This window comes from Vicugna pacos, unplaced genomic scaffold (assembly GCF_048564905.1).
Source record: "Vicugna pacos unplaced genomic scaffold, VicPac4 scaffold_14, whole genome shotgun sequence".
In the NCBI taxonomy this organism is placed as follows: domain Eukaryota; kingdom Metazoa; phylum Chordata; class Mammalia; order Artiodactyla; family Camelidae; genus Vicugna; species Vicugna pacos.
Genome location: NW_027328735.1, coordinates 1,667,210 through 1,686,177, shown reverse-complemented (window position 1 = coordinate 1,686,177; position 18,968 = coordinate 1,667,210).

Here is an 18,968-nt window from a genome sequence, read left to right as displayed (position 1 = left end):
TAGAATATAGAATGTAGAGCACACAATTTAGAATATAGAATAAGGAATGCAGATATAGAATACAGAATATTGAATATAGCACACCGAATATAGATTATGAAAAAAGTATACAGAACTAAGAATTTAGAACATGGAATTCAGAACACAGAGTTTGGGATATAGAATACAAAATACTGAATAAATAATTTAGAAGATAGAATGAAGAACACAGAATTAGAATATAGAATACAGATTAATGAATATAATTTAGAATATAGAATGTAGAACACAGAATAAAGAATAAAGAAAAGTGAATACAGAATTAGAATATAGAATAAAGAATGCAGAATATATACTACAGAATATAGAATGTAGAACACAGAATATATAATATGAAAAACAGAATAAAGAACGCAGAATATTGCACATGGAAAGTAGAACACATAATTTAGTATATAGAATACAGAATATTGAATACAGAATTTAGAATATAGAATGTAGAAAACAAAATATAGAATATAGAATAAAGACTATAGAAACCAGAATTTAGAATATGGAATTCAGAACACAGAATTTAGAATACAGAATATAGAATACTGAATATAGAATTTAGAATATACAATGTAGAACACAGAATTTAGAATATAGAATAAGGAATGCAGAATATAGTATATAGGATATAGAATGAAGAACACAAAATATAATATATAAAATAGAGAATATAGAACACAGATTTAGAATATGGAATGCAGAACACAGAATTTAGAATATAGAATACAGAATACTGAATATAGTATTTAGAATATAGAATGTAAAACACCGAATATAGAATATAAAATACGGAATGCAGCATATAGAACAGAATATATAATGGAGAACACATAATATTGAAAATGGAAAACAAAATACAGATCCCAGAATATAGAACATTGAATGCAGAACACACAATTTAGATTATAGAATCCAGAATACTGAATACAGAATTTAGAATATAGAATATAGAACACAGAATATAGAATATAGAATAGAGAATATAGAACCAAGAATTTAGAACATTCAATGGAGAACACAGAAATTAGAATATAGAATGCAGAATACTGAATATAGAATTTTCAATATAGAATGCAGAGCACACAATTTAGAATATAGAATACGGAATGCAGAAAATAGAATACAGAATATAGAATATAGAACACAGAATATAGATTATGAAAAAAAGAATTCAGAACAAAGAATTTAGAACATGGAATTCAGAACACAGATTTTGGAATACTGAATAGAAAATACTAAAAAATGAAATTAGAAGATAGTATTCAGAACACAGAATTAAAATATAGATTACAGAATACTGAATAGAATACAGAATATAGAATGTAGAACACAGAATATAGGATAAATAATAGAGAATACATAACCAAGAATTTAGAACATGGAATGCAGAACACAGACTTTAGAATATAGAATGTATAACACAGAATTTAGAATATAGAATACAAAATACTGAATATAGAATTTAGAATATAGAATATAAAACTCAGAATATAGACTATACAAGAGACAATATAGAACCCAGAATTTAGAACTTGGTAGGCAGAACACAGAATTTTGAATATAGAATACAAAATACTGAATAGAGAATTTATAATATAGAATGTATAACACAAAATATAGAATATAGAATATGGAATGCAGAATGTAGAACACAGAATATATAATGTAGAACACACAATATAGAATATGAAAAGAAAATACAGATCCCAGAATACAGAATTAGAATGCAGTACACACAATCTAAATATTAAATACAAAATACCGAATATAGAATTTAGAGTATTGAAGGTAGAACACAGAAAATAGAATATAGAATACGGAATGCAGTGTATAGAATGTAGAAATAAGAATGAAGAACACAAAATATAGAATATAGACTACAGAATATAGAACAGAGAATTTAGAACATGGAGAGCAGAACACAGAATTTAGTAGATAGAATACAGAACACTGAATTTAGAATATAGAATATAGAATGTAGAACACAGAATTCAAAATATAGATTACGGAATGCAGAATATAGAATTTAGAATATAGGATGAAGAACACAGAAAATAGTATATAGATAAGAGAATATAGAAACCAGTATTTAGAAAATAGATTGCAGAAAACTCAATTTAGAATATTGAATACAGAATACTGAATATAGAATTTAGAATATAGAATATAGAACACAGAATATAGAATATTGAATAGAGAATATAGCACCAAGAATTTAGAACATGGAACGCAGAACACAGAATATAGAATATAGAATACAGAATACTGCAAAGAGAAATTAGAATATAGAATGTAGAACACAGAATTTAGAATATAGAATACGGAATACAGAATATAGAATACAGAATATATAATGTAGAACACAGAATATACTATATGGAAAACAGAATACAGATCCCAAAATACAGAACATTGAATGCAGAACACACAATTTAGAATATAGAATACAGAATATTGAATATAGAATTTAGAACATAGAATGCAGAACAGAGAATTTAGAATATAGAATGCAGTACACTGAATATGGAATTTAGAACATGGAACGAAGAACACAGAATTTATAATATAGAATACAGAATACTGAATATAGAATTTAGAATATTGAATGTAGAACACAGAATATAGAATATGGACTCCAAAATTTAGAACATGGAATGCAGAACACAGAATTTAGAATATAGAATACAGAATACTGAATAGAGAATTTAGAATAAAGAAAGTATAACACAGAATATAGAATATAGAATACGGAATGCAGAATATTGAACAGAATATATAAGGCAGAACACATAATATAGAATATGGAAAACAAAATACAGATCCCAGAATATACAACTTTGAATACAGAACATACAATTTAGAATATAGGATACAGAATACTGAATATAGAATTTAGAATACAGAATATAGAACACAGAATTTAGAATATAGAATACAGAATTCTGAACATAGAATTTAGAATATAGAATGTAGAATACAGAATATAGAATATAGAATAGAAAATAGAGAATCCAGAATTTAGAACATGGAATGCAGAACACAGAATTTTGAATATAGAATACAGAATACTGAATATGGAATTTAGAATATAGAATGTAGAACACAGAATATAGAATATAGAATACAGAATATAGAACACAGAATTTAGAATATTGAATGCAGAACACAGAATTAAGAATACAGAATAGAAAATACTGAATATAGATTTGGAATATAGAAATTAGAACACAGAATTTAGAATATAGAATACAGAATACTGGACATAGAATTTAGAATATAGAATGTAGAATGCAGAATATAGAATATAGAACAGAGAATCCAGAATATAGAACATGGAATGCAGAACACATAATTTTGAATATAGAATACAGAATACTGAATATAGAATTTAGAATATAGAATGTAGAGCACACAATTTAGAATATAGAATACGGAATGCAGAATAGAGAATACAGAATATAGAATATGGAACACAATATTTAGATTATGAAAAAAGAATAGAGAACTAAGAATTTAGAACATGGATTTCAGAACACAGAATGTGGAATATAGAACACAAAATACTGAATAAAGAATTTAGAAGATAGAATGCAGGACACAGAATTAGAATAATGAATACAGAATACTGAATAGAATTAAAATATAGGATGTAGAACACAGAATATAGGATAAATAATAGAGTATACAGAATTTAGAATAAAGAATACGGAACGCACAATATAGAATACAGAATATAGAATGTAGAACACAGAATATAGAATATGAAAAACAGAATACAGAACCCAGAATTTAGAATATGCAATGCAGAACACAGACTTTAGAATATAGAATACAAAATACTGAATTAAGAATTTAGAACATAGAATGCAGAACACGGATTTTAGTATATAGAGTACAGAATACAGAAACCAAAATTTAGAACATGGAATGTAGAAAACATAATTTAGTATATAGAATACAGAATACTGAATATAGAATTTAGAATATAGAATGTAGAACACAGAATATAGAATATGTAATATAGAAACCAGAATTTAGAACATGGAATTCAGAACACAGAATTTAGAATATAGAATACAGAATACTGAATATTGCGTTTAGAATATAGAATGTAGAGTACAGAATTTAGAATATAGAATTCGGAATGCAGAATATAGTATGTACAATATAGAATGAAGAATACAATATATAGTATATAAAATAGAGAATATAGAACTCAGATTTAGAATATGGAATGCAGAACACAGAATTTAGAATATAGAATACAGAATACTGAATATAATATTTAGAATAAAGAATGTATAACACAGAATATAGAATATAAAATACGGAATGCAGCATATAGAACAGAATATATAATGTAGAAAACATAATATTGAAAATGGAAAACAAAATACAGATCCCAGAATATAGAACTTTGAATACAGAACACACAATTTAGAATATAGAATACAGAATACTGAATATAGAATTTAGAATATAGAATATAGAACACAGAATTTAGAATATAGAATACAGAAATCTGAACATAGAATTTAGAATATAGAATGTAGAATACAGAATATAGAATATAGAATAGAAAATAGAGAATCCAGAATTTAGAACATGGAATGCAGAACACAGAATTTTGAATATAGAATACAGAATACTGAACATAGAATTTAAAATATAGAATAAAACACACAGAATATAGAATATAGAATAGAGAATATAGAACAAAGAATTTAGAATTTGGAATGCAAAAACCGAATTTAGAATATAGAAAACAGAATACAAAATATAGATTTTGGAATATAGAATGTAGAACACAGAATTTAGAATATAGAATACAGAATACTGAACATAGAATTTACAATATAGAATATAGAATACAGAATATAGTATACAGAATAGAGAATAGAGAATCCAGAATTTAGAACATGGAATGCAGAACACATAATTTCGATTATAGAATACAGAATTCTGAATATGGAATTTAGAATATAGAATGTAGAACACAGAATATAGAATATAGAATATAGAACATAGAACACAGAATTTAGAACATTGAATACAGAACGCAGAATTTAGAATATAGAATACAAAATACTGAATATAGATTTGGAATATAGAAATTAGAACACAGAATTTAGAATATAGAATACAGAATACTGAATATAGAATTTAGAATATTGAATGTAGAACACAGAATATAGAATATGGAATCCAAAATTTAGAACATGGAATGCAGAACACAGAATTTAGAATATAGAACACAGAATACTGAATATAGTATTTAGAATATAGAATGTATAACACAGAATATAGAATATAAAATACGGAATGCAGCATATAGAACTTAATATATAATGTAGAACACATAATATTGAAAATGGAAAACAAAATACAGATCCCAGAATATAGAACATTGAACGCAGAACACACAATTTAGATTATAGAATCCAGAATACTGAATGCAGAATTTAGAATATAGAATGAAGAACACAAAATATAGAATATAGAATATAGGACACAGAATATAGGACACAGAATTTAGAACTTTGAATGCAGAACACAGAATTTAGAATATTGAATACAAAATACAGAATATAGATTTGGAATATAGAAATTAGAACACAGAATTTAGAATATAGAATACAGAATACTGAATATAGAATTTAGAATATTGAATGTAGAACACAGAATATAGAATATGTAATCCAAAATTTAGAACATGGAATGCAGAACACAAAATTTAAATTATAGAATACAGAATACTGAATATAAAATTTTGAATATAGAATGTAGAACACAGAATATAGAATATGGAATACGGAATGTAGAATATAGAATTTGGAATATAGAATGAAGAACACAAAATATAGAATATATAAAATGGAACATAGAAAACTTAATTTAGAAATGGAGTGCTGAACACAGAATTTAGTATATAGAATACATAATTCTGAATATAGAATATAGATTATAGAATGTAGAACACAGAAAATAGAATATAGTACACAGAATACTGTATATAGAATTAAGAAATTAGAATGCAGAACACAGAATTTTGAATATAGAATATGAATACTGAATATAGAAATTAGAATATAGAATGTAGGACACAGAATATAGAATGTAGAATACGGAATGCAGAACATAGAAAACAGAATATAGAATGTATAACACAGAATATAGAATATGGAAAACAGAATACAGAACCCAGAAATTAGAGCATGAAAAGCAGAACCCAGAATTTAGAATATAGCATACAGAATAATGAATATACAATTTAGAACATAGAATGCAGAACACAGAATTTAGAATATAGAATACAGAATACTGAATATAGAATATAGAACATGGAATGCAGAACATAGAATTTAGAATATGGAATAAAGAATACTGAATATAGAATTTTGAATATAGAAAGTAGAACACAGAATATAGAATAGAGAATATAGAACCCAGAATTTAGAACATGGAATGCAGGACACCGAATTTAGAATATAGAATACAGAATACTGAATATAGAATTTAGAATAAACAATGTAAAACACAGAATATATAATATAGAATTCGGAATGCAAAATATAGAATGTAGAACACAGTGTATAGAATATGGAAAACAGAATAGAAAACCCAGAATTTACAACATGGAATGCAGAACACAAAATATAGACAATACAATACAGAATACTGAATATAGAATTTAGAATATAGAATGTAGAACACAGAATTTAGAATACTGAATCCAGTATTTAGAACATGATATGCAGAACACTGAATTTCGAAACTACAATATAGAATACTGAATATGGAACTTAGAGCATAGAATGCAGAACACCGAATTTAGTATATAGAATATAGAATACTGAATATATAATTTAGAATTAAGTATTTAGAACACAGAATATATAATATAGTGTACGGAATGCAAAGTAAAATATGTAGAGTATAGAATGAAGAACACACTATATAGAATATACAATAGACAATGTAGAACGATGAATTTAGATCATGGAATGCAAAACACAGTATTTAGAACATACAATACAGAATACTGAATATAGAATTTAGAATATAGTATGTAGAACACAGAATACAGAATAGAGAATATAGAATCCAGAGTTTAGCAGATGGAATGCAGAACACAGAATTTAGTATATAGAATATGAATACCTAATATAGAATTTAGAATGTAGAATGAAGAACACAGAATATAGAATGTAGAATTCGGAATGCAGAATATAGAATACAGAACATAGAATTTAGAACAAGAATATAGAACATGGAAAACAGAATTCAGAACCCAGAATTTAGAATATGGATTGCAGAACACAAAATTTAGAATATACAATACAGAATAATGAATATAGAATGCAGAACATAGAATGATGAACACAGAATTTAGAATATAGAATACAGAATACTGAACAAGGAATTTTGAATATAGAATATTGAACACAGAATATAGAATATAGCATAGAGAATATACAATCCATAATTTAGAACATGGAATGCATAACACAGAATTTAGAAAATAGAATACAGAATCCTGAATATTGAATTTAGAACATATAATGCAGAACACAGAAATTAGAATATAGAATACTAATTACTGAATATAGAGTTTAGAATACAGAATGTAGAGCATATAGTATGGAATATAGAATACGGAATGCAGAATATAGTATGTAGAATATAGAATGATAAACACAAAATATACAATAGAGAAGAGAATGTAGAACTCAGAATTTAGAACATGGAATGCAGAATACAGAATTTAGATTATATAATAAAGAATACTTAATATAGAATTTAGAATATAGAATGTAAAACACAGAATAGAGAATATAGTATATGGAATGCAGAATATAGAATGTGGAATATTGAATGAAGAACACAAAATATAGAATAGAGAATAGAGAATATAGAAGCCAGAATTCAGAACATGGAATTCAGGACACTGAATTTAGAATATAGAATACAGAATACTGAATTTAGAATTTTGAATATAGAATGTAGAACTGAGAATTCAGAATATAGAATACAGAATACTTAATATAGAACTTAGAATACAGAATATAGAACACAGAACTTAGAATATAGAAAATGAATGCAGAATATAGATTGTAGAATATAGAATGAAGAACACAAAATAAAGAATATAAAAAATAGAATATAGAACTTAGACTATAGTAATGGAATGCCAAACACAGAATTTAGAATATAGAGTACGGTATAGTGTACATACAATTTAGAATATATAATGAAGAACACAGAATATAGAATATAGAATACGGAATGCAGAATATAGAATACAATATATAGAATATACAACAAAGAATATAGAATATGGAAAACAGAATACAGAACCCAGAATATAGAACATGGAATGCAGGACACAGAATTTAGATTATAGAATAAAGAATAATGAATATAGAATTTAGAACATCAAATGAAGTACATAGAATTTAGAATATAGTATACAGGATACTTAATATAGAATTTAGAACTTGGAATGCATAACACAGAATTTAGAATATAGAATAAAGAATACTGAATATAGAATTTAGAATATAGGATGTAGAACACAGAATATACAATATATAATACGGAATGCAGAATATAGAATACAGAATATAGAATTTTGAACACAGAATATAGAATATGGAATACAGAATACAGAATACAGAATTTATAACATGGAATTTAGAACACAGAATTTAGAATATTAAATACAGAATGATGAATATATAATTTTGAACATAGAATGCAGAACACAGAATTCAGAATTTAGAATACAGAATACAGAATTTAGAATAAAGAATGTAGAACACATAATATAGAATATAGAATACGGAATGCAGAATATAGAATACAGAACATAGAATGCAGAACACAGAATTTAGAATACAGAATATAGAATACTGAAAATAGAATAAAGAACATGGAATGCAGAACACAGAATATAGAGTATAGAAAACAGAATACTGTATATAGAATTTAGAATTTAGAATTTAGAACACAGCATTTAGAATACAGATTACGGAATACAAAATATTGTATGTAGAGTATAGGATGAACAACACACAATATAGAATACAGAATAGAGAATATAGAATCCAGAATTTGGAACATGGAAAGCAGAACATAGAATTTAGAATATAGAATACAGAATACTGAATATAAAATTTAGAATATAGAATGTAGAACACAGAATATAGAATATGGAATACGGAATGTAGAATATAGAATTTGGAATATAGAATGAAGAACACAAAATATAGAATATATAAAATGGAACATAGAAACCTTAATTTAGAAATGGAGTGCTGAACACAGAATTTAGTATATAGAATACATAATTCTGAATATACAATATAGATTATAGAATGTAGAACACAGAATGTAGAATATAGTACACAGAATACTGTATATAGAATTAAGAAATTAGAATGCAGAACACAGAATTTTGAATATAGAATATGAATACTGAATATAGAAATTAGAATATAGAATGTAGGACACAGAATATAGAATGTAGAATACGGAATGCAGAACATAAAAAACAGAATATAGAATGTATAACACAGAATATAGAATATGGAAAACAGAATACAGAACCCAGAAATTAGAGCATCAAAAGCAGAACCCAGAATTTAGAATATAGCATACAGAATAATGAATATACAATTTAGAACATAGAATGCAGAACACAGAATTTAGAATATTGAATACAGAATACTGAATATAGAATATAGAACATGGAATGCAGAACATAGAATTTAGAATATAGAATAAAGAATACTGAATATAGAATTTTGAATATAGAAAGTAGAACACAGAATATAGAATAGAGAATATAAAACCCAGAATTTAGAACATGGAATGCAGGACACCGAATTTAGAATATAGAATACAGCATACTGAATATGGAATTTAGAATAAACAATGTAAAACACAGAATATATAATATAGAATTCGGAATGCAGAATATAGAATGTAGAACACAGTGTATAGAATATGGAAAACAGAATAGAAAACCCAGAATTTATAACATGGAATGCAGAACACAAAATATAGACAATACAATACAGAATACTGAATATAGAATTTAGAATATAGAATGTAGAACACAGAATTTAGAATACTGAATCCAGTATTTAGAACATGATATGCAGAACACTGAATTTCGAAACTAGAATATAGAATACTGAATATGGAATTTAGAGCATAGAATGCAGAACACCGAATTTAGTATATAGAATATAGAATACTGAATATATAATTTAGAATTAAGTATTTAGAACACAGAATATATAATATAGTGTACGGAATGCAAAATAAAATATGTAGAGTATAGAATGAAGAACACACTATATAGAATATACAATAGACAATGTAGAACGATGAATTAAGAACATGGAATGCAAAACACAGAATTTAGAACATACGATAAAGAATACTGAATATAGAATTTAGAATATAGTATGTAGAACACAGAATACAGAATAGAGAATATAGAATCCAGAGTTTAGCACATGGAATGCAGAACACAGAATTTAGTATATAGAATATGAATACCTAATATAGAATTTAGAATGTAGAATGTAGAACACAGAATATAGAATGTAGAATTCGGAATGCAGAATATAGAATACAGAACATAGAATGTAGAAAAAGAATATAGAACATGGAAAACAGAATTCAGAACCCAGAATTTAGAATATGGATTGCAGAACACAAAATTTAGAATATACAATACAGAATAATGAATATAGAATGCAGAACATAGAATGATGAACACAGAATTTAGAATATAGAATACAGAATACTGAACAAGGAATTTTGAATACAGAGTTTTGAACACAGAATATAGAATATAGCATAGAGAATATACAATCCATAATTTAGAACATGGAATGCATAACACAGAATTTAGAAAATAGAATACAGAATCCTGAATATTGAATTTAGAACATATAATGCAGAACACAGAAATTAGAATATAGAATACTAAATACTGAATATAGAGTTTAGAATACAGAATGTAGAGCATATAGTATGGAATATAGAATACGGAATGCAGAATATAGTATGTAGAATATAGAATGATAAACACAAAATTTAGAATAGAGAAGAGAATGTAGAACTCAGAATATAGAACATGGAATGCAGAATACAGAATTTAGATTATATAATACAGAATATTTAATATAGAATTTAGAATATAGAATGTAAAACACAGAATATAGAATATAGTATATGGAATGCAGAATATAGAATGTGGAATATTGAATGAAGAACACAAAATATAGAATAGAGAATAGAGAATATAGAAGCCAGAATTCAGAACATGGAATGCAGGACACTGAATTTAGAATATAGAATACAGAATACTGAATTTAGAATTTTGAATATAGAATGTAGAACTGAGAATTCAGAATATAGAATACAGAATACTGAATATAAAACTTAGAATACAGAATATAGAACACAGAACATAGAATATAGAAAATAAATGCAGAATATAGATTGTAGAATATAGAATGAAGAACACAAATAAAGAATATAAAAAATAGAATATAGAACTTAGAATATAGTAATGGAATGCCGAACACAGAATTTAGAATATACAATACGGAATAGTGTATATACAATTTAGAATATATAATGAAGAACACAGAATATAGAATATAGAATACGGAATGCAGAATATAGAATACTGTATATAGAATATAGAACAAAGAATATAGAATATGGAAAACAGAATACAGAACCCAGAATATAGAACATGGAATGCAGGACACAGAATTTAGATTATAGAATACAGAATAATGAATATAGAAATTAGAACATGAAATGCAGTACATAGAATTTAGAATATAGTATACAGGATACTTAATATAGAATTTAGAACTTGGAATGCATAACACAGAATTTAGAATATAGAATACAGAATACTGAATAGAGAATTTAGAATAAAGAAAGTATAACACAGAATATAGAATATAGAATACGGAATGCAGAATATAGAATACAGAATAAAGAATTTAGAACACAGAATATAGAATATGGAATACAGAATACAGAATACAGAATTTATAACATGGAATTTAGAACACAGAATTTAGAATATTAAATACAGAATGATGAATATATAATTTTGAACATAGAATGCAGAACACAGAATTCAGAATTTATAATACAGAATACAGAACATAGAATTTAGAATATAGAATGTAGAACACATAATATAGAATATAGAATACGGAATGCAGAATATAGTGTGTAGAATAAAGAATGAAGAACACACAATATAAAATAGAGTAGAGAATATAGAACCCAGAATATAGAACGTGGAATGAAGAACACAGAATTTAGATTATAGAATACAGAATAATGAATATAGAATTTAGAACATGAAATGCAGTACATAGAATTTAGAATATAGAATAAAAATACTGAATATAGAATTTAGAATATAGAATGTAGAACACAGAATATAGAATATAGTATACGGAATGCAGAATATAGACTACAGAATATAGAATGTAGAACACAGAATAAAGAATAGAGAGTATAGAACTCAGAATTTAGAACATGGAATGCAGAACACAGAATTTAGAATATAGGACACAGAATACAGAATATAGAATTTAGAACATAGAATGCAGAACACAGAATTTAGACTATAGAATACAGAATACTGAATATAGAATTTAGAATATAGAATGAAGAACACAGAATACAGAATATAGAAAGAGAATATAGAACCCAGATTTTAGAACATGGAATGCAGAACACAGAATTTATAATGTAGAATATAGAATACAGAATTTAGAATTTAGTATATAGAATGAAGAACACATAATATTGAATATACAATACGGAATGCAGACTATAGTATGTAGAATATAGAATGAAAAACACACAATATTGAATAGAGTAGAGAATATAGAACACAGAATTTTGAACATGAAATGCAGAACACAGATTTTAGATTATAGAATAGAGCATACTGAATATAGAATTTAGAATATAGAATGTAAAACACAGAATATAGAATATAGTATATGGAATGCCGAATATAGAATGTGGAATATAGCTTGAAGAACACAAAATATAGAATAGAGAATAGAGAATAGAGAAGCCAGACTTTAGAACATGGAATGCAGGACACAGAATTTAGACTATAGAATACAGAATACTGAGTTTAGAATTTTGAATATAGAATGTAAAACTGAGAATTCAGAATATAGAATACAGAATACTGAATAAAGAATTTAGAATACAGAATATAGAACACAGAACATAGAATATAGAAAATGAATGCAGAATATAGAATGTTGAATATAGAATGTTGAACACAAAATAAAGAATATAAAAAAGAGAATATAGAACTTAGAATTTAATAATGAAATGCCGAACACAGAATTTAGAATATAGAATACGGAATAGTGAATATAGGATTTAAAATATATAATGAAGAACACAGAATATAGAATATAGAATACGGAAAGCAGAATATAGAATACAGTATATAGAATTTAGAACACAGAATATAGAATATGGAAAACAGAATACAGAACCCAGAATTTAGAACATGGAATGCAGAACACAGAATTTTGGATAAAGAATATAGAATACTGAAAATAGAATATAGAACATGGAATGAAGAACACAGAATTTAGAATATAGAATATAGAATTCTGAAACTAGAATTTAGAACATGGAATGCAGAAAACAGAAAATAGAATATAGAAAACAGAATACTGAATAGAGAAATTAGAATTAAAATTAAGAATTCAGAATTTAGAATATGGAATACAGAATGCAAAATATAGTATGTAGAGTATAGAATGAAGAACACACAATATAGAATAGAGAACAGAGAATATAGAACACAGAATTTAGAATATTGAATGCTGAATACAGAATTTAGAATATAGAATACAGAATTCTGAAATTAGAATTTTGAAAATAGAATGTACAACACAGAATTTAGAATATAGTATACAGGATACTTAATATAAAATTTATAACTTGGAATGCAGAACACAGAATTTACAATATAGAATACAGAATACTGAATATAGAATTTAGAATATAGAATGTAGAACACAGAATATACAATATATAATACGGAAAGCAGAATAGAGAATACAGAATATAGAATTTAGAAAACAAAATACAGATTATGGAAAACAGAATACAGAACCCAAAATTCATAACATGAAATTGAGAACATAGAATATAAAATATTAAATACAGTATAATGAATATATAATTTTGAACATAGAACACAGAACACAGAATTTAGAATATAGAATACAGAATACTGAATATAGAATTTAGAATTTAGACTGAAGAACATAGAATATTGAATATAGAAAAGAGAATATAGACTCCACAATATAGAATATTGAATGAGGAACACAGAATTTAGAATATAGAATACATAATAATGAATATGGAATTTAGAATATTGAATGCAGAAGACAGAATTTAGACTATAGAATACAGAATACTGAATATAGGATTTAGAATGTAAAATGTAGAACACAGAATATAGAATATAGAATCCAGAATTTAGAACATGAAATTCAGAACAATGAAATTATAAAATAGAATACAGAATACTGAATATAGAATTTAGAACATAGAATGCAGAACAAAGAATTAAGTATATAGAATATAGAATACTGAATATAGAATTAAAATTTAGAATTTAGAACACAGAATTTAGCATATACTATACGGAATGCAAAATATAGTATTTAGAGTATAGAATGAAGAACACGCAATATAGAATTTAGAAAGGAGAATATAGAACACAGAATTTTGAACATGGAATGCAGAACACAGAATTTGGGATATAGAATACAGAATACTGAATATAGAATTTCGAATTTAGAATGAATAACACAGAATATAGAATAGAGAATATAGAAACCAGAATTTAGAACATGGAATGTACAACACAGAATTTAGAATATAGAATACAGAATAATGGTTATAGAATTTAGAATATAGCATATAAAACACAGAATAAAATATATTGAATACAGAATACTGGATATAGAATTTAGAATATAGAATGAAGAACACAAAATATAGAATATAGAATACGGAATGCAGACTACAGTATGCAGAATATAGAATGAAAAATCACAATATAGAATAGAGTAGAGAATATAGAACTCAGAATTTATAACATGGAATGCAGAAAACAGAGTTTACAATATATCATAATGAATACTGAATATAGAATTTCGAATATAGAATGTAAAACACAGAATATAACATATAGAATACCTTATGCAGAATATGGAATGTGGAATATAGAAAGAACAACACAAAATATAGGATATATAAAAGAGAATACAGAAGCCAGAATTTTGATCATGGAATGCAGAACACAGAATTTATAATGTAGAATATAGAATACGGAATATAGAATTTAGAATATAGAATGTAGAACACAAAATATAGAATATGGAAAACAGAATACAGAACCCAAAATTTAGGACATGGAATGCAGAACACAGACTTTAGAATATAGAATACAAAATACTGAATAAAGAATTATAACATAGAATGCAGAACACGGATTTTAGTATATAGAGTAGAGAATACAGAACCCAAAATTTTGAACATGGAATTCAGAACACAGAATTTAGAATATAGAATACAGAATACTGAATATAGAATTTAGATCATAGAATGCAGAACACAGAATTTAGTTATAGAATATAGAATACTGAAATTAGAATATAGAACATGGAATGCAGAACATAGAATTTAGGATATAGAAAACAGAATACTGAATATAAAATTTAGAATTTAGAATTTGGAACACAGAATTTAGAATATAGGATACGGAATGCAAAATTTAGTATGTTGATTATGGAATGAAGAACACACAATATAGAATATAGAATAGAGTATATAGAACCCAGAATATAGAACATGGAATGCAGAACACAGAATTTAGAATGTAGAATACAGAATACTGAATATAGAATATAGAACATAGAATGCAGAACATAGAATTTAGAACATAGAATAAAGAATACTGAATATAGAATTTAGAATATAGAATGTAGAACACAGAACACAGAATATTGAATAGAGAATATAGAACCCAGGATTTAGAACATGAAACTCTGAACACAGAATTTAGAATATAGAATACAGAATACAGAATATAGAATTTAGAATACAGAATGTAGAACACATAATATAACATATATAAAACGGAATGCAGCATATAGTATGTAGAATATAGAATGAAAAACATAAAATATAGTATAGTGTAGAGAATATAGAACCAAGAATTTAGAACATGGAATGCAGAACACAGAATTTAGAATATAGAATACAGAATACTGAATATAGAATTTAGAATATAGAATGTAGAACACAGAATATAGAATATAGAATTCGGAATGCAGAATATAGTATGTAGAACACAGAGTATAGTATATGAAAAACAGAATACAGAACCCAGAATTTATAACATGGAATGCAGAACACAAAATATAGACTATAGAATGCAGAATACTGAATATGGAATTTAGAACATAGAATGCAGAACACCGAAATTAGTATATAGAATATAGAATACTGAATATAGAATTTGGAATTAAAAATTTAGAACAAAGAATATATAATATAGACTACAGAATGCAAAATATAGTACGTAGAGTATAGAATGAAGAACACACTATATAGAATATACAATAGACAATATAGAACCCAGAATTTAGAACATGGAATTCAGAACACAGAATTTAGAATATACAATACAGAATACTGAATATAGAATTAAGAATATAGAATGTAGAACACAGAATATAGAATGTAGAATTCGGAATGCAGAATATAGTATGTAGAACACAGAGTATAGTATATGAAAAACAGAATACAGAACCCAGAATTTATAACATGGAATGCAGAACACAAAATATAGACTACAGAATACAGAATACTGAATATAGAATTTAGAACATAGAATGCAGAACACCGAATTTAGTATATAGAATATAGAATACTGAATATAGAATTTAGAATTAAAAATTTAGAACAAAGAATATATAATATAGATTACAGAATGCAAAATATAGTACGTAGAGAATAGAATGAAGAACACACTATATAGAATATACAATAGACAATGTAGAACCAAGAATTTAGAACATGGAAATCAGAACACAGAATTTAGAATATAGAATACAGAATACTGAATTAAGAATTTAGAATATAGAATGTAGAACACAGAACATAGAATACAGATTATAGAATACAGAATTTAGCACATGGAATGCAGAACACAGAATTTAGAAAATAGAATATGAATACTGAATATAGAATTAAGCATATAGAATCTAGAACACAGAATATAGAATGTAGATTTCGGAATTCAGAATATACAATACAGAATATAGAATGTAGAACACAGAATATAGAACATGGAAAACAGAATACAGAACCCAGAATTTAGAATATGGAATGCAGAACACAGAATTTAGAATATAGAACACAGAAATATTAATATACAATTTAGAACATAGAATGCAGAACACAGAATTTAGAATATAGAATACAGAATACTGAATACAGAATTTAGAATATAGAATGTAGAACACGAATATAGAATATAGCATAGAGTATATAGAATTCAGAATTTAGAACATGGAAATCATAACACAGAATTTAGAATATAGAATACAGAATCCTGAATTTAGAATTTTGAATATAGAATGTAGAACAGAGAATTCAGAATATAGAATACAGTATACTGAATATAGAATTTAGAATACAGAATATAGAACACAGAACATAGAATATAGAAAATGAATGCAGAATATAAATTTTAGAATATACAATGAAGAACACAAAATAAAGAATATAAAAAATAGAATATAGAACTTAGAATTTAGTAATGGAATGCTGAACACAGAATTTAGAATATAGAATACGGAATAGTTTATATACAATTTAGAATATATAATGAAGAACACAGAATATAGAATATAGAATACGGAATGCAGAATATAGAAAACAGTATATAGAATGTAGAACAAAGAGTATAGAATATGGAAAACAGAATACAGAAAAAAGAATTTAGAACATGGATTGCAGAACACAGAATTTAGATTATAGAATATAGAATACTGAAAATAGAATATAGAACATGGAATGCAGAAAACAGAATTTAGAATATAGAAAACAGAATACTGAATATAGAATTTAGAATTAAAATTAAGAACTCAGAATTTAGAATACAGAATCGGAATGCAAAATATAGTATGTAGAGTATAGAATGAAGAACACAATATAGAATAGAAAATAGGGAATATAGAACACAGAATTTAGAGTATGGAATGCTGAACACAGAATTTAGAATATAGAATACCGAATTCTGAATATAGAATTTTGAACATAGAATGTAGAACACAGAATATAGAATATAGTATACAGGATACTTAATATAGAATTTAGAACTTGGAATGCATAACACAGAATTTAGAATATAGAATACAGAATACTGAATATAAAATATAGAATATAGAATGTAGAACACAGAATATACAATATATAATACGGAATGCAGAATATAGAATACAGAATATAGAATTTAGAACACAGAATAAAGAATATGTAATACAGAATACAGAATACAGAATTTATAACATGGAATTTAGAACACAGAATTAAGAATATAGAATACAGTATACTGAATATAGAATTTAGAACATGGAATGCAGAACACAGAATTTAGAATTTAGAATACAGAATACAGAATATTGAATTTTGAATATAGAATGTAGAACACATAATATAGAATATAGAATATGGAATGCAGAATATAGTGTGTAGAATATAGAATGAAGAACACACAATATAAAATAGAGTAGAGCATATAGAAACCAGAATATAGAAAGTGG